This window comes from Rhineura floridana, chromosome 6, assembly GCF_030035675.1.
Source record: "Rhineura floridana isolate rRhiFlo1 chromosome 6, rRhiFlo1.hap2, whole genome shotgun sequence".
Taxonomy (NCBI): Eukaryota; Metazoa; Chordata; class Lepidosauria; order Squamata; family Rhineuridae; genus Rhineura; species Rhineura floridana.
This window is the reverse complement of record NC_084485.1, coordinates 83,916,216-83,942,975: the sequence shown is the minus strand read 5'-3', so window position 1 is coordinate 83,942,975 and position 26,760 is coordinate 83,916,216. Positions and strand designations below refer to the sequence as shown.

Here is a 26,760-nt window from a genome sequence, read left to right as displayed (position 1 = left end):
CAGAGAGCCACTCGCTATGGGCAGTCTATAAATGAAACAAATAAATAAAATAAAATAAATAAAGATTATGTCAGAAGGCTCTTCTCAGTTACCAGCATACTCCCCTTTCACACTGATTGTCTCATAGCATGCTGGAGACATAGGGACCCTGCTGGGACCCTGCTCTGAAATAAGTAAGGGGTCTAAGACCCCTTGAGACCCTGAATGACTACACCACTGTACCTAAGTGCCTCATAGCAACTTAGAAGATAAAAATATCAATAACTAAAAACATATAAAAACAGCAATAAAACGAGACCTAAAGCTCTCGTTCAAATATATAGATAGATAAGAGAGAGAGAGAGAGAGAGAACACATCCTACCCACCCCATTTAAAAAGAATGAGCGCAAAAAGAGGCCAAAGGCATAACTAGTTACCCTCCAAATTAAGGACCAAAAACCTTGATAAATAAAAACATTTCTGGCTGTTGTGTAAAAACAGACAGTGATGGCCCCAGACGTGCTGCCCCAGGGAGAGCATTCCACAAGTAGGGAGCCACCACTGAAAAGGCCCGTTCTTGTGTCGCCACCCTCCACAGCTCCCTCAGAGAGGGCACATGAAGAAGAGCCTCAGATTATGGTGTCCAGGTAGGGTCTTGGTGGTCCTTGAAATATTGGAGTCCTCAGCTGCATAAACCTTTATAGGTCAAAACCAGCACTTTGAATTGAGCCCGAAAACTAACTGGTAGCCACTGCAGTCATGTCAAGATTGGTGTTATATTCTCAGACCACCTTGCCTGGTAGCCATCTGGACCACTAAATTCTGCACCTTCCCCAGCCTATGTGCTTATTGCAAGAGACCAAAGTAAGGAGAGTAATGTTGATTTGGACTGGTAAAAGTCTATTTCATAGGTTGAGGTGTTTGGACTAAATGAAAGTCCTAGAAATAGGAGACAGGGAGATGTTTTTACACTACACTAAAGGCACAATTTTAGATGATAGGGTGTGTCATAGGAAATCCTGGGCCCTATCATAAAACCAGCTTTTATAAACAGACTGTTTTCTTAACACCTGGATACACAGTCAGGCAAACAGCTTATCACTTGAAAACTGCCACTTTACTGACCTTCTAAGTTGCACCATTAGTAAAGGATGTGACTGAATACACAGAACAGAGCTTATACATGTTTGTCAGTTTGTGTCAAAGCAGGGGAGCTGAGGTTTCCTTGACATATCTCAGAAACACTGCTCAGTAGAATATACTCATTTATTCAGATATATGTATGGCACTTCTGGTAGAAGTTGGCTATAGTAACAACACAGGCAAGATTAAAAGGGTGGTCAAGTTTTGGGAAATGGTTCTGTAATAGCCTGAGCCCTAGCTGAAACTGCTTGTTTTACTGACAGGGTCACCCCTTAGCACTTTTACAAATAATATTTTGTTTTATCTTAGAATTATCGTAGAATAATAAGAACAGGAAGTAAGTAAGTTGCAAATAAAACTCAGCCCCCTTTCATATAATAAGAATCACTTCCTGTGATCTTTGGCATTTTCCAAATTGCTCATAGTGCAAGTAGTAGATAATGTGGAGAAAACAGGCCAAAGAATAAATCTGATTCTGAAGTAAATAAAATTTAAATTGGACAGGGACTGTTGACATTTGCTATATCCAATATACAACTAGCTCTCTATGCAGTGCTAATCAGAGATTAGTGCCCTCTGCCATGGAATAATAATTTCCTTTCAAAATTGCCTCAGAGCAAATTCAGCCAGCAGACAATCCAGAATTTCCTTCTAAGCTCCAGTGATTTTTTTATATTTTTAAAAAACTGCCTCAATGTTCTAGGAGCCAGATATATGGAAATAGGCCACCAATTTAGATCTCCATATGCAAAAGTAATAACTGCTCAGTTTTAAAGGACAAGAAGCAAAAACATCTGTCCAGATATGCATTTTTAAAAGCCTAGAAGCATTACTATTAGACAGCTCAGCCCTGGAGTAGATACTGATGGATTGGGTTAACTTCCTAGGTCAAGGAGTGGTAGATCCTGTCATTGTGTAACCAGAACTGAGAATGAATGTGATTTGACTGTACTTTAGCCTCTGACACAGTTGGCCTGCCACTCCTATTAAAATGATGCCAGCTGGCCAGCTGCTTTAGGCCCAGACACAGGTAGGTCCTGTCTGACACTGTTTGTTTGGGTACCTGGTTGCTAGGCAGGGCTTTGGCTTGAGGAGTCCAGAGAAAACCTGCCCTTCACCCTGTTGGAATGTACTGAGTCACCTCGGTCCAGACATTGCTATTACCTGCTTCTCAACTGTGGGAAAAGGACAGCCATCCTGGACAAAGATGTGAGCCCTTTAGGGAATTGTACAAGACAAGTATATTGGAAATACAGCTGTGAATTCCAACATAACACTGAAGAATACCAAGAGCCAGATTTAATGGCATAGTGGGATATTCGTGCCTGGATCTCCCATGATTTTCAAAAATGATCCATGCAGCTATGTGGAGGTGAGATTTAGATCAGGATGGTGCACTGAATAAAGGGGTTATTCTCCCCACCCTTCATCTGGTTTCCTGGTTGAAATTCTCCTCTTCCTAGGGTTGCCATATTGCCCGGATAGCCGGGTTTTACCCGGATTCTATGCACGCCACCCGGCGCCCGGCTAGCCCCTTACGTGGCCCGGATTCTCAGCTTTAATTTAAAAAAAAAATTAAGTTTCTAGGTGGTCCGGTTCTCGAGATATACATAAAAACGTCAGCCACCCCCCTCGACTGTTAAATCTTTCTTTAAACAGTACTGTACTATAGCACTTTGTAGCTTTAACCCCGCCCGTTCAGCATTGCAGCCAATCAGGGATTGTGTTTCAGTTTCATTGACCTCAGGCAGTGTCTAGAAAACAAAATGGTGGTTTCAACCCCCCCCCCCCCGTTTATCTGAAAATCTCATAAATTGGGTAAGTATATACATTTCAGTTTTTTCCCCTCTTGTGTGCAGGAGTCAGAGCTTGGGCAGTGTTTTGAATACCTTCCCAATACTTGGTTTTTGTAAAAGCAATGCTAATCCCATATGCCCAAAGTAAATCCCATTTAATTCAATAGGACTTACTTTGAGTAGACATGGTTATGAATGTGCTGAAAATCAATGGGACTTTGGAGTGAATGTAAAAAAGAATTATGTTTATGTTCTAACTCTTTCTGTCTCCAGTCCAATTTTAAAGCAAGTAGGCAGGGCTTACTTAGGTATTACAGTTTTTATTCTGTAGGAAAGTAATACTGATTTTTTTAAAACTAATACTGATTTTTCTGCAATGACCAACTGGTTTGACAATAAACTATTATATGGGCTGTATGTATTTATACATCTGCTGTGTGTGCGTGTGCGTGTATGGAGTCTTTCCAACACCCCTGTGAGGTAGGGTTGGAAACCAATGCAGCTCACAACAAGAAATAAAGCCATTTAAAATCCAATGACCATAAAACAAGTATAAACAGTTGCAAAACAGCATAAAGTGGCATGATTCAGAATTTTGGGTTGTGTGAATGAAGTTGCTTATCACTTGAGGTTGCAGTTCTGTCTCTGTTTGAGTAAGCCCCACTGAATACGCTGGGACTTGCTTCTGAATAAATAAACTTAGGATTGCACTATAAATATCTTTACAGTTTGTGTAAATAATAAATATATTTGATAGTCATGCTTATATACATATTTCTTCATTTATCATATTTTTGGTTTTTGGTTAGGAATCCTGACTGGTTGTGAGATGCTTAGTTTTTTGCCTTACTCATAGGAATCTTGTTGTGGTTGGTATGGTATTACATTTAGGAAAGTGTTACTGCCTTCTGTGTTTTTTTTTCCTATTTGCATTTCACTTATCTTTAACCTCACTCCGTTACAGCTATAGAAGCAACAGCAGCATATGCAAGATAATTAACTCCCATTAGTGATAAGAACAAGAATTTATAATTATTATTTCAATTAAAACAAGAGGCTTTGCAATACTTTGAAGAGGACCAGATATTTATTTTCTTTCTGAGCCCAGGACTGGGTTTTTCATGATGCCCAGGGAGCAGGAGAGTAGTCGATAAGACAGACATCCTGGCATTGGTAATCTAATTAGCAAGGTATGTGTGGGGTTGTTGCACACTTCCAGGCCCAGTTTCATTTTGAGTATGGAGGTGGAACCTGTGTAGATGTGGTTGAGAAATTTTGAGTTAAGCAAAGCTCTGCTTTTATAAAACCTAAGAAACATACAGATACTTTGAATGTCTGAGTGCCTGCACCAGTGGAATACTGGAGGAACTTGTAAAACTTGCTGCAACAGTATTTAGAACTGAGCATGTGGTGTGAAAGACTCCTTTTCCTAACATTTTGGCTTGTTTTTCTCCACCCACCACATCTCTGAAATATATTGTATATGTTATGGTTAACTGTGCTGCTGCCCTGACTTACTTTATGTTTGTTGCTATGTTGTGTTTTTATTATGTTTTTATATTGATTGTGTATTTTTATTGTTTTTGTTATGTTTGTAAGCTGTGCTGAGCTCTGTTTTTAACAGCAAAAGGGCAGGATATAAATTCTCTTAATCAATCAATAAATACTCCATAGTGTTGGAAACTAGAGTCTAGGCATTTAAGGCTGAAAATGTTGCTTAAAAAAAAAAGATTTCTCACATCTTTCCCCAGTTTTTGGTGGTAATTCCTAGGCACAAAAACAAAACAACTGGACAATCCAAATATTAATATGCAAATATTTGCATAATATGCAAATAATATGCAAATAATTTGCATAATATGCAAATTAACCTGCCCGGATTTGTGGAACTGGAATATGGCAACCCTACCTCTTCCGCCACCCCCAGCTGCTGTTGTCTTGTGGAACAAAACACCTGGTACCCTCCTTCCTTCTGTGTCACACGCCCAGTTCAAATGTCCCTCTCCCCCATGGCTGCATTTGCCATTTTTTAAAACTAGTAAAGTCAATCATGGCTCTCCCAGCTATTTGTCTGGTTTGCACCCTAAGAAGCCAGTCATTTTTAATTATTGTTTTGTATTGCTTTTAAATGTTTTTATGTTGCTGTACACCACCCTTATGTTTTGTGAGAGGGAAATATATAAATAATTTTATTAAGAAATAAATAAAACACCACAAAGCAGAGATGAGTTCTGGATTTGTGTGGAGTAGGGTTGCCAGGTCTCCGGTTTTCTGCCGGAGTCTCCGGCAAAAGGGGGCCGTCTCCGGCCTCCGGCCATATTTATGCTAAATAGATAGATCTCCAGTTTTCAAGAGCCTCCCCCAGCCACGCATGTGTGATTCATGCATGTGTATGCTGCTGAAGACTCTTCCCGCCCACTCGCCTTTTCCCAGGCAGGCGCAGGTGCAGGAGGAGGAAGCAGCGTCTTCCCGCCCACCCGCCTTTTTCCAGTGAGGTGCAGGAGGAGGAAGTAGCGTTGGCTGGGCAGCCTGCTGAGGGTGGGCTGAAGCGAGCGGGCACATCTCTGTCGAGCCTCAGGGCGGCGGGCAGGACCGAGGCGGAAGCCGTTGCTCGGCCGTCGAGGCGCCTTCATGCGGCACAGCCGCTGCCGCTGCCGGACGGCGCCGTGGAGTAGCAGCGGGACATGCTTGCGCACCTCCTTGGGCTGCGCCACCGCCGCTGTAAGTCTCGCCGGCCGGCGGGAGACAGAGCGCGGCCGAGTAATGCAAGCGCCGCTCCTGCTACAGATCCTGCTCGGCGCGCTGCTCAGGTAATGCGGGCAGGACGGGGATCGCCTCTGGCCGGGGCAGCCACCGCCGCCGCCTCGTGCCTCTTGGGGAGCAGGTTCTGGGCGGGGCTGGTTGTGGGTCCTCAGAGGGAAGGGACACTTTGCACGTGTGCAGAGGCACGCTGCTGCTTTCCATGAGGAAGCGTGTCTCCGGGACTAGAGCTGAGTGCTAAGGTTGAAAACTGGTTCCGGGGTTCACATCAAGGGCCAGGCAGCCCCTCCCCCCCACGCGCGCCTTCTTTCCTGGAGTGTCCCTCGGGCCGCCGCTCCCAGCCTCTCTAGCTACTTACCCTGAGCCGGCCTGGGCGTCAAGCCAAAGGCAAGCCTAGAAGAGAGAGACCCCCCCCCCCGTGCAGATCGTCCCCTGCTTGTGGCGGGGGGGCGTGAAGCGGGTGCAGGAGGGAGGGAGGCGGGCCTCAGACCTAGAGAGGCGTTCTGCCCCTTCCAGAGGGGAGAACTTCGGCTGCTGCCGCTTTTCCCTTCCACACAGTAATGATACATTATTGGATACAGACCTGCAACTGCTTACATTAAGACCAACCTCACTTAAGTGTCATTACTCTCGCTCCTTAGAAATATTGCTGTTACTCAAACCTGTTCGCAGCTAGGGCTTTACTCAGCTGGCAGTCTACTAACTTTTGTTCTTTGTGATGCTCCTCCTAATTCCCCCTCCCTGCTGTGGGAATTAGGCATAACCACCACCATGTTAACTGCAGAACACCCAAGTTGATCCAACTCTGTTAGCCAATCCACTAACAGCCAATTATAAACAGCAAACACTTTATCAAGCAAGTAGCAAAGTGGTGAAGAATTTTGAGAGATTTACTATGTGGCTTCAATCAAAGTCTCATTCTTACATTTTAAAGGAACAAAAAAATAACAAATCTCATGGAAATGCATAGGAGGAAGTTTTGAGCTTTGCATGATTTCTTTGAACAGAAGAATAAAGGTCAAATGGTTTACAGTAATTTATTCTGCCTCCCTGCAATTTAATTATGATTGATGTGACTAAAAATCACGACCACAAAATAACATTCTTATGACAGAATTTTTTTTCAGTGTGTCACTTCCAAGGTTAATAAGTATAGTGCATTATGTAGCTGCCAAAGGTATGCAAGAGTTGGGGAAGGTAGCATTAAAACTAACTTATGTAGAGAGAGAAATACAGGAATTGGCAAATGCACCATGACTCTCTGCAGGCCACAAGTCTCCATAAATGTAATGTAAATTGCCTTTACATTCTTAAGATAGTGGAACTGTATCACAGCCATTCATCTCAAGCTGGAAGGTTGGAGAGGGTTTGTATATATTTTAAAACCAAATCTGCACATAGACTTGCAGACTTCTGCTAGTAAATAGCAACCTCACTTCCTTCCTTTTCCCCCCTATGGTAAATGTGCAATATATGGCAAAAATTACTGGCTGTTTCTATACCATGTTGATTATTATTATCACCAACTGAGATACTCAATTAATACTTTTGTAAAAGATACAGGAATAGAAGGCTCTCTCTAACACACATATGGTCTTTGTTATTTACCCAGCTTTCAAAAATCCTTCAAATGTATAACTCTGAAAGCAGGCTAATATAGATCTCTTTAGAATTTTGCCTCCACATTTGATTGTAAAATGGATGATCCAGCCTGTTGTTAGTGTGTACATGTGGTGCAGTTAGACATGCAGTCTCTAGTGGCTGCAATGCATGCAATTCCAATATTGCATTCAAAGTGTCCTTCTGTGCATGGAATGCCTTTTTCGCTTATGAAGGTCTGTTTTCAACTTAGTGGAAAACTTTGTGCAACAGATGTCAAGTGAAATCTAGAGGTGTTCTTCTATTTGCATAATTTCATGGTAATATCCAACCATGTCATACTCAGAGCAGACCTACTGAAATCAATGGATTGTATGACTAACACCCAGTCCTATCTGGTTTTTAAGGTGAGTCGCTTTGGGCCATTTTAGTGATAAAAGTGTATAATAAGCATTTCAGTTTGCAATGCTCTTCTGCTAAGCTGGAGACAGCCCATGAATGACTGGAAGGGGCCATCTAGTTGACAAAGGGTACCTTGAGATTCAAGGCTGAGTAAAGCACTCCTTTTGAAGACCCTTCACTGTCAGCCAATTACAATTCTGGTTATTACCTACAAAGTCTTAAATGGCTTGGGACCAGGTCATCAGAAGGATCACCTCCTCCAGCATGAACTGGTTAACTGCAGTCTTTTGAGAAGCTCTGCTTTGTGTTCTGCCACCAAAACAGATCCCAAGGAAGCCTAGCCCTTTTCAGTGGAAGTGCTATGGTTGTGAAAGGTCCATAGGAAGGAAGGCAAGACTGGCCTCTTCTCTGTTGTCCTTAAGGTGCCTGACCTTGGGCCAGTCACTGCCTCTCAGCCTCAGTGGAAGGCAATGGTAAACCCCCTCTGAATACCACTTACCATGAAAACCCTATTTATAGGGTTGCCATAAGTCGGAATTGACTTGAAGGCAGTACAATTCCATTTTTCATCCTAATACCAAGGACACCCCAGTTCTCACAGAGCTACAGTTTGTCATAGTGATTCAACAGACAGCCTCTCTTCCCAGAGATTTCTGTGATTGTAGCTCTGTTAGGGCAACAGGAGTCCTCTAACAGCTTTCAGCACCCTTCGCAAACTACACTTCCCAGGATTTGTTGAGGGAAGCCATGGCTGTTTAAAGTGGAATAATAGTGGATTAAATGTCTGGTGTGAATGTGGCCTGAGTCTTAGCAAGTGGAGGAAGTAACTCCTATTGAGTTCTATGGGGCTTAGTTCCTTAATAAGCATGCTTACAGTTGCTGCCTTCAGGGGCATCTATCTGTGCTCCCATCTAACCTCTCTGCAACACTAAGCTCCTTTCTTCCAATAATGGCCTGGCCTGAGGGCATGTAAACCCTTCTTGCCAGAAGCAAGTAGGCTAGATTAAATGTTCCCTAAAGGTGTTGAACTGTGACCTGGCAGACCAGGGTTTGAATCCCCACACAGCCATGAAGCTCCCTGGGTGACCTTGGGCCAGTCACTGCCTCTCAGACTCAGAGGAAGGCAATAGTAAACCACCTCTGTCTGAATACTGCTTACCATGAAGACCCTACCTGGGATCAACTTGAAGGCAGTCCATTTCCATTTTGCATCACCCTAAGCTTGTGAGAAAGAATGACCTTGTCACTTCAGATGGACCTAGGAACACCCTATTTTAGGTAAGATTTCTATTTTAATCTCCAGAGAATTTTTTTTTGAATGGTATGCTCCAAGCAACTGTGGTTGATACAATGTATCATGTTTAATGATGTCACTAGGGCCCGCCCCGTGATGTCACTAGGGCCCGCCCCATGATGTCACTAGGGCCCGCCCCATGATGTCACTAGGGCCCGCCCCATGATGTCACTAGGGCCCACCCCATGATGTCACTAGGGCCCACCCCATGATGTCACTAGGGCCCACCCCATGATGTCACTAGGGCCCGCCCACATTTTCTCAGGTTTTTGGATGGTTCCGACCTGGCAACCCTAGTGTGGAGCAATAAGATTGTCAAAGAAATCTGCGTTTTCAACCACACATCTGTTTTTAAGAGGGCCAGGAGTGCATGAGGCCTCTTAGACACAATGATTTACCTGCGGTTTTTTAAAATCAGGTTCATACAAGTTTGTTTAATTTTTTCAATTTCAGTATAATACAAACATCAGCTACAGCAAAACATAGTAAAATTACAATATAATACCATCCAGCCATTTTCAAAACATGTTCCTGACATGTGTTTACATCTGTTCCATCAAAATATTCTCTAGCTTTCACTGTAAGTGTTGTGCAGCTTGAACCTAGGAAAGTAAACCCTGCTGAATTCAACAGACCTTACTCCCACATCTTGGGACCAAACTATGCAAAACACAGGAGGTTTGTGTTTGGCTTTTCTGATATTTCTATTTTTAGTGAAAAGCACTAAAAACCCCAGATTGGATGGGGGGGATACATTAAAAAAAAATACTTTAACCATTTCCTTGATTTCAACTGGGCTTCCCCTCCTGGTGCTATTTGCACTGCTGAGAATTGCGTATCCCACTCTCTTCCATCTCATATAATCTGGTCTAAAGCCAGCAGTCTTATGCATGCTGTTATTTGTTCTTTTCTTAGTATACAACAAATGGTTAATAAAAAAACAAAGGAATATGCCTATTAAAAATAAGGACCTCAAATAATTTTATTTGAGAATGCAAAGTCCTTAGAAAGGTCTCCACCTTGCTCATATTAGGCAACATCAAAACTGTACACACCCTGACTTGCAGCTACTCCCTTTATCAGGTAATTTTCTCATTAGGACCTATGGAGACTTGACAGGAGTTTATTTCAGATGCTGCACCTTTATCTCAAGGCTGGCTGGGTTGGCCTTGCTGTTGTTTTGGCATCATAGAAGCTGGAAGGTGCCAGGACCTGGATGTGGAGAATGTGGTTTGTGTAGATGATCTTGGCTTGCTCACAACACCCTTCTTTCAAGAGTCCACTTAACAACTACAGATAGCAGGATTTTGCCTAAACTGACCTTCTGTGTGTCCACATGCCTGGTGGAGACTGAGGGAACAGTGGGACCTGTCCAGTCTATACAAAAAGAGGCCTTGGCTCAGCAGAGGGATGGAGAGGTGCCTATCCTTTCCAGGGAGACTTCTTGTATAACCAGTCATATACCCGGCTGTACCAGCCACTGTGTGGGCATACTCAGAATACAAAGCAGATGCAATTATATATATATTTTTGGATCACTCTATATTGGGAGTGTGCAAGCCTCTTTGTTACACAGAACTCTTAATCAGGCAGAGTGGGAATGTAATTCTCAGTTATATGCAGAGGAAGCTGCTTTCTCTAACGCACTCTTTCAATCATTCACAACTTGGCCATTCCTTCTGACTTCTAACTCCTTCACATAAAAGGAATTTTGCATCTACCACACTTTTTTGAAAGCCTAACAGATATTTTGGGGTCATTACAATTGTATGTAACTCTGTGAGTCAGCGTAATTTGTGTTTGAAGTGCTAAAACCTTTGAAAGTAGACTGCTAAATCACGTTTGTAACCAGTTATACTCTATGTATATATACCTAAGACTGCAAGAACAAGAGTCCTATTTAATTTGAGAATCTGCATGCTTAGGATTCTTATAGTCAAATGAAAGATGCAGATTCTCATGCATGGATAAAGATTATATTGCTGGATTGGAACCCATGCACAACAAGATGATCTACACAGATATCCTCTAGGGATGGCGAATTTGGTACTCGCCAGATGTTGCTGGACTACCACTCTCATCAACCCTGACCATTGGCCATGCTGGCTGGGCATGATGGGAGTTGGAGTCCAGTAACATCCAGATAGCTCCAGGTTCCTCAACCCTGTTCTAGCCAGGTGTCCCATGTTGCAGCAATCAAGGCTGCATATAGAGTTCACTTTTCTAGATCAGGAACTACAACGCTTTGATAGCTCTAATCACCTCGGTTTTTTTGGTGGTGGTGGGTCTTGAACCTAGCAGGCTTCATTAGGATCAGGACCTCCCATGCCACCTAACAGATGAGAGAAGCTGTCAAACTGTGGCAACCATCACGTGCACAGATCTCTGGAGCTTCTTTTTAGTGCTTTCTTTATGTTTATGCCAATGGGAAAGCGAGAACCAGCCCATGACCCTTCTAATTCACAGTTATGTCAAAACTTGGGGAGTACCCATTTAGTCAAGGTATAGATTTAAAACCAAAAAACCAAGGCCACTCATTCAACACACAAAGTTAAGTGCATACTGGTTTCATTGCCAACTTTCAGAATTTTAATATATCTCACTCCCAGACATGCTGTGGGACTAGGCTTGAAGCCAGAGGGCTGAAAAAAAGGGCAAAATACAATTTTCCAGAATGTGCATGTTTCAAAACACAGTAACCCTGAAAAAAGGGTGTGTTAAAAATACATTCTGTATCTAAATTGATGTCAACCTCTCTTTCAACCTGTTTGGCACACATTCCCTTCCTTCAAAGAGATCAGAGTTTCTTTTATCTTCACAACAAGCCTGTGAGGCAGAACAGCCAAGGGGTGGGGGCTGGTTCAAGATCACCTACTGAGCTTCATGGCAATGGCCCCAACTGTAGACAGATGATGTGGTATGCGAATGTAGAAAGAGGGAAGTGGGATAGTAAGCAAGGTTGCAAAAAGGCCAGCAAGGACATAACATTAGACACTCTCAGGCACATCTGTTAGTTATGGTCCAGTCTAGAGTGAAATGTGTCGCTCTGCTCACCGAAGTCAAGAGAGAACTTAAGCTGGAAAAGAACAGCTTCAGGAGCTGAAAAGATTTTTTTTGTACTTCCCTACTGCCCTCTGGTGGGAAAATAAAATATTGGTACCTGTCACCCATGCTGCTGTCCCAACTCTGTCCCTCTTTTTTATTTTATTTTTAATGAATCAAACATGAGGAAAAGCTGAACAGACTGAATACGTGTGGAAATAATTAAGTACAAGGAAGAGTGAATGACAGCATTTTAAACAAAACATTTAAAAGGTTACCATTAGGGATGACATTGTACGAAAGCACTAATTTCTGTTCTACTCTGTGTCTAAACCAGGATTCGCCAACCTTTTTTGGGCCAGTAGGCACATTTGGAATTTTGAGAAAGTGTTGTGGGTACCAGTCACAAAATGGCTGCCATGGAGGTGTGGCATAGCACAAAATGACTATCATGGGAGCATGACATAATGCTAAATGACTACTGAAAGAGGCATGGCATAATACAAAAAGGTTGCCACATTTAAAAAGGCAGAAAAAGAGACAGGACCACAAAATGGGGTGTGGGGGTGCAGCCCAATCAATGGAGAAATGAAAAGATAGTTACATCACCCACCCCTATCCCCACTGACTCGTAGAGAGTAGCTCTTTGCACCTCTCCTCTGTTCAGAATACAAGGGAAGGTGAATGTCCATTCCTGGCATCCAATGAAATATGAGCATGTTGAAGGAAATGTAGGCAAGGCCAAGCGCCAGTGCAAACAGAAACTGAGCAGGAAGAACAATAGTCTTTTGTTCATGGTGTATATTTTAGGAGATTTTTACTGAGACATTTTGCAAGTGCCATAAGAAATACTGGTGAGCACACTAGTCACTCTGGCGCCCCCAATCTAAGCAGACAGTCTTGCTATAAGCTTGACAGGGGATATAGTTTGGACCTGCAATGACATGGGTGTAGTAACCTGTTACTTCATATTCATGTGACCTAATATTCATCACTGGGGATGACAGGCATGACAGAGGTTATGTCATTTGCTTGTTATGCTACTGCAAGAAATAAAGGCATGTTATCAAATAAAAGGAATAAAGGTTTAAACTATTTTAAATTAATTTTTAATAAAATATAGCAAAAAAAAAGAAGATATATGTGGTTACTTTCACTTGGAAAATAACAGAGCAATCTAACTCATGGGAAGCCGGAGGAGGAGGAGCCAGCAGGAAGCTGTGCGGCATCCATTTCACATTCTGGTGCCACCTGGCCGACTGAATGCAGGCTCAACGAGGAGATGTGTGCAGGGACTGGAAAGTAAGTGCCAGCTGTCATGAATATTCTACCAGTGAGTAAATACATTCCATAGACTTCCATGGTAATTATTTTCTTCTTGTTGTTGTTATGTTCCTTCAAGTCGACTACAACTTATGGCAACCCTATGAGTCAGCGATCTCCAACAGTATCTGTTGTGAACCACCCTGTTCAGATCTTGTAAGTTCAGGTCTGTGGCTTTCTTTATGGAATCAATCCATCTCTTGTTTGGCCTTCCTCTTTTTCTACTCCCTTCTGTTTTCCCCAGCATTATTGTCTTTTCTAGTGAATCATGGCTTCTCATTATGTGTCCACAGTATGATAACCTCAGTTTCATAATTTTAGCTTCTAATGGTAGTTGTGGTTTAATTTGTTCTAACACCCAATTATTTATCTTTTTCGCGGTCCATGGTATGCTCAAAGCTCTCATCCAACACCACATTTCAAATGAGTTGATTTTTCTCTTATCCTCTTTTTTCACTGTCCAACTTTCACATCCATACATAGAGATCGGGAATACCATGAATGATCCTGACTTTATTGTTCAGTGATACATCTTTGCATTTGAGGACCTTTTCTAGTTCTCTCACAGCTGCCCTCCCCAGTCCTAGCCTTCTTCTGATTTCTTGACTATTGTCCCCATTTTGGTTAATGACTTTGCCAAGGTATTGATAATCCTTGACAAGTTCAATGTCCTCATTGTCAACTGTAAAGTTGCATAAATCTTCTGTTGTCATTACTTTAGTCTTTTTGAGATTCAGCTGTAGTCCTGCTTCTGTGCTTTCCTCTTAACTTTCATCAGCATTTGTTTTAAATCATTACTGGTTTCTGCTAGTAGTATGGTATCATCTGCATATCTTAAATTATTGATATTTCTCCTTCCGGTTTTCACACCTCCTTCATCTTGGTCCAATCCCTCTTTCCATATGATATGTTCTGCGTATAAATTAAATAAATAGGGTGATAAAATACACCCCTGTCTCACACCCTTTCCCAAACAGTCCCAACTGGTTTCTCCATATTCTTCCCTTCCAGTAGCCTCTTCTCCAGAGTATAGGTTGCACATCAGGACAATCAGATGCTGTGGCACCTCCATCTCTTTTAAAGCATTCCACATTTTCTTAGGCCGATCTTTTCCCCAGTATAACTTTGGCCTGGATGGGGACCTGCAGGAGCACTCTGAACATGAGTTGGATGTTGCATACCATCCCTTTCTCCGACATCCCCCCCATCCCTTTCTCCGACATGCCCCTTTTTCTGGGCTTCCACCGGCTTCACCGGCACCCTTTCTGCTGGGCTGGGCTTCCCCAGTGGACCCCTGGCTGAGCTGGCAAGGGCTTCTGCTGGCAGAGCCCAGTGGAGCCCAGCTGAGCCAGGACCTTGCCAGCTCAGCCAGGGGATCCACCATATCCAACTCCCCGCAGCTTGGTGTAAATACGAGTTGGATTGTACCCTTAGAGATGTTACAGTTATATGAACAAAAAGATTTATACAATATCCAGTGTCTCCTGATGTGCTCCTTCATAAATTTTATTACAAAAGGCTTCCAACTGATCAGTTTCAGTTTTCCCAGAACCTCTTGAAGTGAGTAATATCTTTTATCATTATCAAAGTTTGCCAAGCACTTTGAAGCCATTCATCTTTTGTTGGTAAGTTTAGTTTCACCTAGGCTCAGGCCAATATTGAAGCTTTGCCAAAATCAAAATGCACATTTTATAATTACAAAACCAGGCCATATTGGGAAGAGCTATAGTGCAATGGTAGGGCACATGCTTTGCATGCAAAAGGTTCCAGGTTCGAATCCATGGCATATCCAGGTAGGGATGGAAAAGACTCCTGTCTATAACTCCAGAGAGCCACTGTCAGTTAATATGGATACTGTGCTGCACTAAATGGTCTGATTTGGTATAAGGCAGCTTCATTTGTTCCTGTGAAACTTAAAGGGTGTTTAGTTCTAAGGGATATGGAATGGACAAGATGGGGGAGTGAATGACGTTGGGATCACTTGCTGAATGTTAATGCAAGAACTTCCCAGCCCTAAAGAAAGCATGTGTGGACTTCCTGGAGACAAATTATATACTATATATCTGTGGGAACAGCTCTGTATTAAACGTTTCATTCTTTATTAACCACAAACATTCCATTTCTTAGGAAAATTGACACAATTCTTCCTATCACTATAAAAAGTTTGAATTGAAGATCTGGCATACAAAATTTAAGAATATCAGATGAAATATGGCTTGGATTATGACAGTTTAAAAATGGGAAGCAGATGCACACATCATGCACACAGTGGCAGCTGCCACTATAAGACTACAGTGACTGCCATTCTGTCTAATTACCCCTCACTCTCCCAAAGGCCTGTAGCCTTTGTCCAATCCTCCTGTACCTCACCATTAAATTATAAAGGCACCCAGAAGTCACCTGCTGCCATCATGCTACTACTGCCAGAATTTCCAGGTTATGCTAGATGGCTTCCCATACACGTCATCCTGTTAGATAGTGCTCGGGATGGATGTCCTCCCTACAGCTTTGAGCATGCTCAGTGGAGCAGTGAGGAAACTAACAGAGACACTATAGTTCTGATAGTTGCTTCTGGTGCAGCAAACTCTTCCCCAACTCTCATCTCCTATCTCTAGCTGCTGGCTAGTGAGGTGGAGGTGGGTTGCTATGGTAGCCTGGCTGAAGCTGGGAAGAGCATATAAAAGAAGGTTTGGGGTAGAGTAAGGAAAAATGCAAGCTTTGTCTCTCAGCTTAATTACTTTTCTCTGGTGTGTGTTTATATTGACAACAACCTAGTTCGAAACCTCTGCAATGGTAGGAAACCATTTAAACTATTTTGCCTCTTGGCAACTTCTGGGTCCAACAGAATTCCAAACTGCCCTCAGGTAGATTCCAGCTGATTTGGCCTGAATGATTTCTGGAATAAACGGACCTGGGCAGTCAACACATCTGTTCCCCAGTGTTCTGTCCCGCCAAATAGATCCAGGATCCACCTTGCCAATTTTAATAGGAAGTGTTGGAAATTAAGTTGCTGGGACAAAGGTTAGAATGCAGACAGTGGACAACTTAGAATGAGTCTGACTAAACATGGTTTAGAAACCACTTGAGAGGCAATTATGTGACAGTGTTGGCAGCAAAGACATATTACTTCTCCATCAGCATTGCATCTGCAGAATGCTCTGTGGCAAAGTCATTCAGGGTTGAACAAGGGGCTCAAGGAAGTGGTAAATGGACAACTCCAGGCGCTTTTGGAAGAAGTTGATCCCAGACTGTGGTCCATGTCCATATTAAATATTCATCTTGATTTTTAAATGTAATTGACTAACCCATTTTTATTGCTTCTTTTTTATATATGGTATTGCATTCTATGGAATGCAAATGATAATGTAATAATATACAATATAAGAAATAAAAGAAGCAATAAAATACAATTAAAAATCATGCACCATCTAGCACAGCCCATTACAATTGCTACAAGAAGAATCATTAAGTGGTCCATCAAGACTCTTAGCAGCTTTCAAGTGGTCCATAGGGGGAAAAGATTGGGAGCCACTGGTCTAGATCCATTTGAGTCCTGATTTTGGGACTGAAAATGCATTGGCACCGTTAGATTATCTGTACTGGGAGAAAGGCAGAGGAGTTTTGAACCTGTTCATTCAAAACTGTATCAAGAGCACTACTTTGCTACTTTCCTGGAAAGTAGATTCCAGAAGGTGGTGCTAGGAGACTACTGTTCATTCTTACAAGAGGTGGCCTGTGAAATTCAATTTTTCTCCCCCATGCATTTTAACATCTAGATGAAATTTCTGTTAGAGGTCATCTAGGCACAAGCGGTTCAGAGCCATCAGAAAGTTGACAACACTCAGCTCTATTTTCTCCTTTTTATCAGACCTAGGTGGGGTGGTAGATCTCTCAGTGGATTCAGTTCCTTCAGTGATGAAAGTTGATCAGTGCATTCTGTGATAAAGAAAATATCAGGGGAAAGAATCATGGAGGTACATGTAAGTAGTTGCTGCTGTTAACATTTATTTTACACAGCAACTAAAATTTTCTAGGCACTGTACAAATATTAAAAAACAACATAGTCCCTACGTGCAGGCTTACAATCTAATATACATGATGCAAAAGGGAAAAGGGGGTGAAGAGGGAACAGGACAACAAAGATATTCTTCTTATATACATTAGCTTCATAGTCTCACACACAGTTTTCTTAACTGTTAAGTCAATGTAACAATTGTTGTATAGTCTTCATTTAGAAAATGTAAGGACTTTGCATTGTAGACCTACTAGCAACCAGAGAAAACTCTCATCGCCTGGAGCATCTGCTGCATTGCAAATTCACCTGTAGGTGGTGCTGCCTGGCCACATTTTAAATGTTTATTCAGAACAGGTGACCAGCTCTGGCAAAAAAGTGACATGGAAGATCTACTAACCCCTCTGATCTGTATTGTGATCCTTGAAATTGATGCCGCATGTCATTCTTTTAGCCTCATTACATGCATAACACTGTAGGTGAGGGGGTAAGTGCCCATGGCTGGGTGTTTGCATGGTCCTATTATTTATTTATCTACATTTTTATTGTGCTCTTCCTCCAATGAACTCAGGCGAGCATCTATGGTGCTTCTTTCCCCCACCCCGCCCCTTTCACCACAATGCCCTTTTAATCTTATGACACTATGTAAGAATCCTAAGCATTCTTATTACCAGAAAAGCAACCCCGCTGAATGCATTGGGACTTTCTTCTGAGTAAGCATGTTCAGGGGTCTGTAAATTTAATGTAATGTCTGTGTGTGGAGTAGGGATGGAAGGATCTGTCAGTTTCAGTTCTTTCAATTTCTCATTTTTCCAATTTAAATTCAGTCCTCCACATTTCTGCAGCAATTGGCAAATTAAAAAAAAATATTTGGGAAAAGTCTCCAGCATTTCAGTGCAAATTTCTCCTAATAAACACATATTTGTAGGCAGTTTTGACCAATGTACACATTTTTGCAAGCCATTTCTTGTCATATAATGCAGTTTTGCATGTTTTTTTATTCATATATTCATTTTTATGCACACTTCTCCCTAAAATATTAATTTTTGTAAACATTGGTTGGCGAACTGCATCACAAAATTTGAACAAGTGTGAATTTCAAAGGATGGCTGTGTTTTGGTTCATGTATTATTTTGGAAAGTATGAATTTGATAGATTTGGCTTGAAAAGCCAACTGAATTGAAATTCTTGCCGATCCCTACTGTGTGTGTGTGTGTGGGGGGGAGATTTCACTTACATTGCAAAAACTGTCTGTTTATTACCAAACAGTTATCATTCCATAAAAGGTTCAAACTCTTGCCGCTTGTACAGAGCGGAAAAGCTACTCTTCTGTTTTGAGTGAACACAGTCTATCCAAGGTGAGTTAGTGGGTGAATGTGAAGAGGAAAGTGATGGGTCAGGAAAATAATTATGGGCAGCACCAAGGGACTGGAAGCAACAACAGCAAAAGAACCCAATCCTCCTCAGAAGTTATGTTCACAATGAGATTTATTGGAAATACAGCATACCCAACACAATGGGTTGTATCCAATGCTGTGTCAGTGGTGTTCCACTGGCATAACCGGACTTCTGTGTCCTCTCTTTCCTCCCCCCATTCACTCCCAAAATCTGCTCCAGGGGGTCTCCCAAACCTTCAGAGCTGATTTTGAGGGTGCATGGGGGATGGAAGAGGGAGAGGAAGGTCCATTGCATCAGTGGAGCTGCTATGTTGGATACAGGCCATTTTGCCTTTTTCAGGGGCAAAAGGATTTTGTTCCATTCATTGTGGTAGCTTCTTCAATGCAAGAGATAGAACCAACATACCAACCATATTTTTGTCATCAATTTGGATTATAGTCATGGTGATTTCTTGTAACCCCCATCACACACGTGCACACAGACACCCTTCCTTACCTTCATTTTATTTTTACATTTGCTAAGCCGACTTTCAATATTAATATTCACTAGGTGTCTTATGTAGCAATGTTTAGTCAGTTGCTCATACCTTATACACTGGGTTTTTTAAAACTCTATTTGTATTTCTGTACAATAGATTTTAAAATGTTCCTGTATAACATCTCTACCCAGTTGTCAGAATGTTACCAAACATCTCCTAAATTACAGTCCTGTTTACACTGTTGGCAATTGCACAATTACAGCCTTGTTTTGCTGTTTTGATCACTGCACTTAATTTTGCTCTGTAATCATAGGTAGGTAAAAGATTTGGTCAGTGACAAACCCTTTGCGCAACTTCACTTAGTACAGCCTCCCAAGCTGACAGTGAACAGTTAACTACAGTTTCCAAACAGCAAATTGTCAATTGATTTTTCACCCACCTTAAAGTAATTTGGCCCAGTGCTAGGGCCACACATGGAGGCAGAGCAGCCCTTCCTTGCTCCCCCATAGAGATCAAGCAGCTAGTTTAGCCTATGGGCTGCCTGGAAAGATGAGGGGTGGCGTGTGTGGTGGGTGAGGGGAGAGCCCATCCCTTAGGAGCAGGGAGACACAGCAAAGCAGCATTGTGGAAGTCTTCCCTTAGGGCCTACCCAGAGTGGTTTCCAATGTTCTTGGTTTGACTGTAACACAAAAATGCAAACGTAGGAGTTGTCTTGAGATTCTGGCAGAGTCTGCTTCCCGTAAAGCTCACTGCAGAAAGCTGGCTGCTCATCCCCTGTGAGCTGCATGGGCTGGTGGAGGGAGCAACACAGGCGGAAACACTTTTTGCAAGGGGGCTAAAAGTTAGAAGCCCCGCTGAGCCCACTAATCTGATCCTCTAAACTGGAGTGTTTTTATACATGCTCACATCCATTCCTTGTAACTCTTCCTTCTCTTCCTCTGTTGTCCAACCTCACTCCACATATTTCTTTAAGGTATAATGTAAGCTCATTGGATCGGGCACCTGTCTGTCTGTCTTCTTCTTCTTCTCTTGGATTTAATATCCATTCTAGATTCCCTTGACACAGAATCCATGCTCCAGAGTTCATGCACATTGATGCCATGAGGTCTCCACAGGAACCCAGGAACTATCAAGCAGCATGGAGCAACTCCGTGGTTCATACAACCAGGTCTGACAAGGGCAGCTGCACCATGCTAGGTGACAGGCACCAAATTCCATATTGTGGAATAATGTCTGTCTCTCATTCACCTTGAATCCTTGCAGTCCAGGGATGTTTCCAAATGAAAGCTTATTGTGGAAACGGTGCTGCTCAGCCACAGATTTTTTTCACAGCTGCCGCTGACAATGTCAGCATCAAAATGGAAGCTCATTTTTTTTTAAGTAATCCGATTTCCCCTTAACATAGAAAATCTGTTAAGTAAAAATAAGCCATTATACATCCAAAGTCACCACTGTTGTGAAAGCTTGTTAGTACATTTATTTGGGTGAGTGGTTTGTCACGTATGTGGGACATTTTAGTGGGTGGCCTCTATTGCTGTACCTGTTTCCATTTGCTTCTCACCTGAGCACAAGCTACCTATTTTGTTTCAGGCGGCCCAAAGATACGAGTGTGTCTATTTCTCCTGATGCATGCTGAAAGCATGTCCAAAATTTAAACAACCTGCTTTGGAGGAACTGTTTCCACAATGTACATGTGAGGGATTATCCTGCAGACTGTGAATGCAGTGTATTGGATTTTTACAAAAATAATAAAATGGAGGTCTTGTGCAAGACTTCTTTATCACTTTTGTGCAAGCCTTATGCATGTGAGATAAATATCATTGTTATGCAAGACCTCAGTATTAGAATTGGGGGGAAAATGAAAATAGATGAAACATGATAATTAAGGCTGGTGATGTTTGCTCTGGTACTCTTCCTGGGAATTTTTTTTAAAAAGGTGTACGCGCACAGGTATAGAAATGCTTGCACACATGCCCAGAACAGAAAAAGGTAGTGGAGAGCTGGGAAGGACTGATTAAAGGGAGGGACTGAAAAACATAGCCCCAAAACCTTCTGTCAAGCTGTGTCCACTGCTGTGGATGCCAAGCAGCAGAATAGCTATGAATACCTATGACTGAAAAAATAACATGGAATTTGTGAAACTTGATGTGCCAAACATGCACACAGGAAAAAATGAATCTTTATGACCCCCTTGCAATAAAAGGCCCTCATCTGGACGCATGACAAGTCCATCTGCCAAACAAGGAGAGTTTTTATCTCTTCCCGGTAGGGGTGGCAGGTTCTCTCCATTTCTCATTTTCCCAGTCTTAAAATCAGTTCTCCACATTTCTGCAGAAATCTGCAGGTTTTTAAAATAAAAAATCCTCATGAAAATCTTCACCATTCTATTGTGAATTTCTCCTAATAAACACATTTCTGTATGCACGTTTGACTAAAGTACACCTCTTTGCCAGCAGTTTCTCATTGTTTTATGCATTTGTATGTTAGTTTCACTAATATATTCATTTTTATGCTCATTTTCCCCAAATAGATGCATTTTTAAAAAACATTGTTTGGTTGAAGAACTGTATTGCAAAATTTGGATAAATGTGAATTTTGAAGGATGGCTATGTTTCTGTTCTGATATTGTTTCAGAGAGTGCAAATCTGATGGATTTAGCTTTAAATGTGAACTGAGTCAAATTTCTTCCCCAACACTACTTCCCAGTTTCACTGTGTGAATCATCTAGCGGCTAGATTCAAGCCCCTGAATTGTGTCAACTAAGAATAGGTTCACAACAGGGATAGGGGACTTCACCTAACACACTTCTTTCAAACTTCCCATAGAGTATTCTGATACAGATCATGTCACATTAGAATGAAAAAAATGCTCAACTAAATTTATCTCAAGGGCCAATAACTTGTTCACATTTTGTGCAAGGTAGCATAGCCTTGTGGCAAATACCTATCCACACATAGTTAACATTAAGGTATTAAAGCAAGTCATATTGATATAGATATGGATAAGGCCCTCCAATCTTCTTTAGACCACTAAAATATTAATCTCCACCTGTTGCTACCATCCAATTAATTACTCTCCGCCTCTAAATTCTACTGTAGTTCATGTCCTAGGGTACTGAGTTCCAAAGGCCCATAAGTCTCAGTGTGAAATCATCTTTCCTTGAATTCATTTGGAATTCGATACCTACCTTGAATTTTGTTGTCTTTAGGATGGATCATCTGTGTAATCCCTATTAATTTTTGATACAAAGTATTATCTTTTATTTTTAATTTATGTAACTTTAAAGTTGACAGTGAGGACATTGAACTTGTCAAGGATTATCAATACCTTGGCAAAGTCATTAACCAAAACGGAGTCAACAGTTAGCAAATTAGAAGAAGTCTAGGACTGGGGAGGGCAGCTATGAGAGAACTGGAAAAGGTCCTCAAATACAAAGATGTATCACTGAACACTAAAGTCAGGATCATTCAGACCATGGTATTCCTGATCTCTATGTATGGATGTGAACATTGGACAGTAAAAAAAGCGGATAAGAGAAAAATCAACTCATTTGAAATGTGGTGTTGGAGGAGCGCTTTGCGCATACCATGGACCGTGAAAAAGACAAATAACTGGGTGTTAGAACAAATTAAACCAGAACTATCATTAGAAGAGAAAATGATGAAACTGAGGTTATCATACTTCGGACACATAATAAGAAGGCATGGTTCACTAGAAAGACAATAATGATGAGAAAAACAGAAAGGAGTAGAAACAGAGGAAGACCAAACAAGAGATGGATTGATTCCATAAAGGAAGCCACAGACCTGAACTTACAACATCTGAACAGGGTGATTTATAACAGATGCTCTTGGAGGTCACTGATTCATATGGTCGCCATAAGTCAAAATCGACTTCAAGGCACATCACAACAACAACAAATTATGAATCTCCTTACACAAAAATGGAGTTTGGGAGGTTAATTTATCCTCTCTTTTTTGTTTTGTTTTTGTTCCAGTCCTTCTTTCACTCCTCAGCCTTAAAACCATGGGAGCACATCCCATTAAACTCGATATAATTTACTTCCAGATAAGTGTGCCTATAACTACTGCACACTTTTTTTCTCTTTCTCCCCAAGCCATTTTTGGTGTTAATGATGTTTTTCATGTGAATCCAATAATCTTGGCAAGCAGTGAGGTGGGGGTGGGGTCTGCACATTAATGGATCCACAGATCTTGCCAAGACTGGCAAGGTTTATAGAAAGCAGGATTCTGATTCCTGCATGTTAGGACAGCACCCTATTTTAGGTCTGGATGAGAAATGAGACACAGTGGCTACATCTTTCTCCCTGTCCGTCTCCCTCACAGACACACATACCCCACACACAAAAAGGATGAAGTCTCACCCAGCAATGGGCAAGCGCAAGAGAGAGCTATTGTTCTTGTTCCAGACAAGCACAAATGAGAAATCCAGTCCCTCGCTGTGCTACTTGGCACAACTCGACAACTCAGCCTCTGATCAGTGACTGATTGATGGCCCCTTAGCAATAATTGGGCCTGCAGGAGCAGGGGCGGGTACCAATCAGCGGGATGAGTCACCCTGATCAGGATGTGTAGCCCCACCCACCCAGACTTGCTGAAGCTGCTTTGAGAAAGGTAGTTGTAGGAGAGCGTTTTTGGAATGGATTCCCCCTCCAAATCCCCCTCCTCACACCCCCACTTGTCTGCAGCATGAGGCATTACCATGATAACTATCTGGCAGACTGGAGCGCTGCTGAGGAAGTCAGCTGGTTTGTGGGTGAGGCACCCCAGTGAGTCTGACTTAGGTAATGCTTCCAATTCCTCTGTACAGACAGGGAGTGGTGAGTAAGCAACTGTGGAGTGCAATCTTGGGGGCGAGGGGTGTGCGTGTGCGTGCGTGCGCTCTCCTCTTCCAGGCCAAACCACCCACTGTGTGGCCCCAAGGACTCGTCTGGGTGTGCTACTGCATGCCTGTGCATGGGCTCAGTCAGAGGCACACAGACCTTTCCACTCTGGCCTGTAGGAGGCTTACACACAGCAAAAGTATATTTATAATGCGGCTAGAGCTAATGAGACTTTCTCCAGAGTTGTTTCCTTGTGAAATTACTCTGAAGTAGTCATAATGCTCACATAGTTAAGGGTGTGATCTGAAGGAACATCAGGTTACCACCTTGCTGGAGCTATGTATTATTATTATTACAACAACAACAACAACCCACCCTTCACCCAGAGGTCTCAGGGCAGGTTACAACAATTATAAAACACATAATTAAAACAGTAAAAAAAAACATTTAAACATTAGTCAACTTAAATAGACCTGGGTCTGTTCAGTGTTTGGCTGTGTGACCTCTTGGGAATGCACTCATGTACATCACCTTGGGTTCCATCATGGAAGAAAAATGGGGTATACATGTGAGAAAATAGTCTAGACTAGAGAGTAAAAAAAGAAGTAAATGTTATCCGTCTTTAATCTTATTCCCGTTAACACAATTTTACTACCGGTATTAAGAAGAGGGTAGGATACCTAAAGTAACTTGATTATATCAAAGCACTTGCAGGAAGCTATCAAAATGATGTCTTGTAATGCTTCATTCTCCTTTTTGGGTGCCAGCAAGAAGTAATGTTTGCATCAGCACTTTGTAATATGTTCATTTTTAATGCACCCTCTCTGCCACTGCCTGGCATTCCTTTTTGGCCAGATTCCTGCTAAGCTTCTTCCTCACAAGCAGGTGAGTAAAGGATGGGGGGGGGAGCTATTCATGCCACTAATTAGCAGGCATTTTTCTTTAGACAGGGAAATAGGAATGTTTCCCCCCAGCCGACCGGCCCCAGGAATGAATTGGAGGCAAACAAGCCAGGGGATAAAGGGGTAGGCGGGTGTTTTCCTGCCTCAGTTGGCAACTGTTTCCCTAATAAAAAGAGAAACATACTTGAGGAGGGGGCCAAAGGCCCTAATTAGGAGGAAGGGGATTAGAATAGTGAAAAGGGGGCTTCTCTCTCTCCCTTGTATACAGGATCCCTGAGTAAATAGAAAGAAAGGGCTTTCGGGGATGGATCAAGTTAGCACGGAAGGGTGCAGCCTGCCCCCCTCACTGATATAGCTTGACTGCCACTCCTGCCACCACCACATGTAGAGATGATGGCCTCATTTAGGAATGGAGATTGTCTGGGTAGGCAGTATGCCCTTTTGATCCAACAAAGCAAGTCCCAAATATCAATAACCTTATGCCTTCAGAAGGGGAGGGGCGCAACCTTGGTTGCCTTCACTTTGGAGTTGATTTGGAGTTGTTTTTCATCCTTCAGAACAGGAGGCCGCACACACGATACATTTGAAGCATGTGACTTCCCCCAAAGAATCCTGGAAATTGCTAAGGGTGCTGGGAAGTGGAGCTCTGTGAACTACAGTTCCCAGGATTTTTTCGGAGAAGCAATGTGCTTTAAATGTTTGGTGTGTACTCAGCCAAATGTATGAAGCAGAGAACTTGACAAATATTTAAATCCTGAAAAGCTTTCTGGTAAGATTATGGAATGGTTGGGAGGTAGGCTGCTCTCCCAACAGATGTTTAGAGTGGAATCACCTTGTCTCATTCACTTACAGGGGGTTCACACATCATTATCACCCATTGGTGGTAGTCCTGTGTTTTCCCAGTGCTTCTTTGGTCTTCTTACTACATACAGTCTGACTTTTTTTGAGAAGGACAGAAAAGTAGCTCTTGGCAGTTGTAGATGCCCACTCTGTCTTTTTAAAGAGGAGTAGTTCTGACGTGGGAAATGATACATCGGGCAGGTGAACCTGCATCTCAGCATATATTTCCTATAATTGTTGTAGCAGGCACCATTATAATTCCATAGTTTTTTAAAACAATCAAACATTAACAAAATACTTGTCAAATGAAAGAGTTATAGCACTATCATGCTAATTTAAAAAATAAGGGGAAAAAATCTTTCTGGTCATTGCCATTTTAATCATGTTAAACCAGAACCACTTCTGATATAAAACAAATGCTGCACCTGTGTGCGTGTATCATAGGTAGTCACGGGCACACTTAACTGAATAAGTACTTAGTGCTACATAAACGATCAGATTTTATTTTCAAATGGCTGTTCAGATGGATTGGACCTTCCTTTTCTCTGCCACAGCAACTATAACATACCCACTGGTGCAGGATGGAACATAGCAGGATGACCATAAAGTGCAATATCCAGCTAATTTGGAAAGTCAGTTGCAATTCTGTTTGTAGTGGGAAAATGATGATTTTTTAGTGTTAGACGTTACTCATCCAGAAGGAGCCTTAACGGCCCTTCTAGACGTCCTTTTTATTGTGCATTCATGATTATTTGTGTTCATGATGGTATTTGGGTGGCTGTATACAATTCCCACTTTCAGTACTGTTTGCACCTGCAAAAGATACAGAGTGGACATACTGCTTCATTTCCACTTGGTGCATGTCCCATAGCTTCCTGCTGAAATCCTATAACTTTGCATGCTACAAATGTTTGGGGAGGGGGGTTGTCCTGCTTTTGTTGTGCTACA

General features: G+C 42.1%; 1 protein-coding gene across 1 annotated transcript in view; it reads left to right on the top strand.

Moving 5' to 3' along the window:
* Positions 1-23,907: 23,907 nt before the first annotated feature.
* EIF2B3 (eukaryotic translation initiation factor 2B subunit gamma) overlaps positions 23,908-26,760 on the top strand; it is a 147,291-nt gene continuing 144,438 nt past the window's right edge. The window contains exon 1 of the mRNA XM_061632820.1: positions 23,908-24,031. The gene's annotated coding sequence lies outside the window, so the exon portion shown is untranslated. The remainder of the gene's footprint in view (positions 24,032-26,760) is intronic.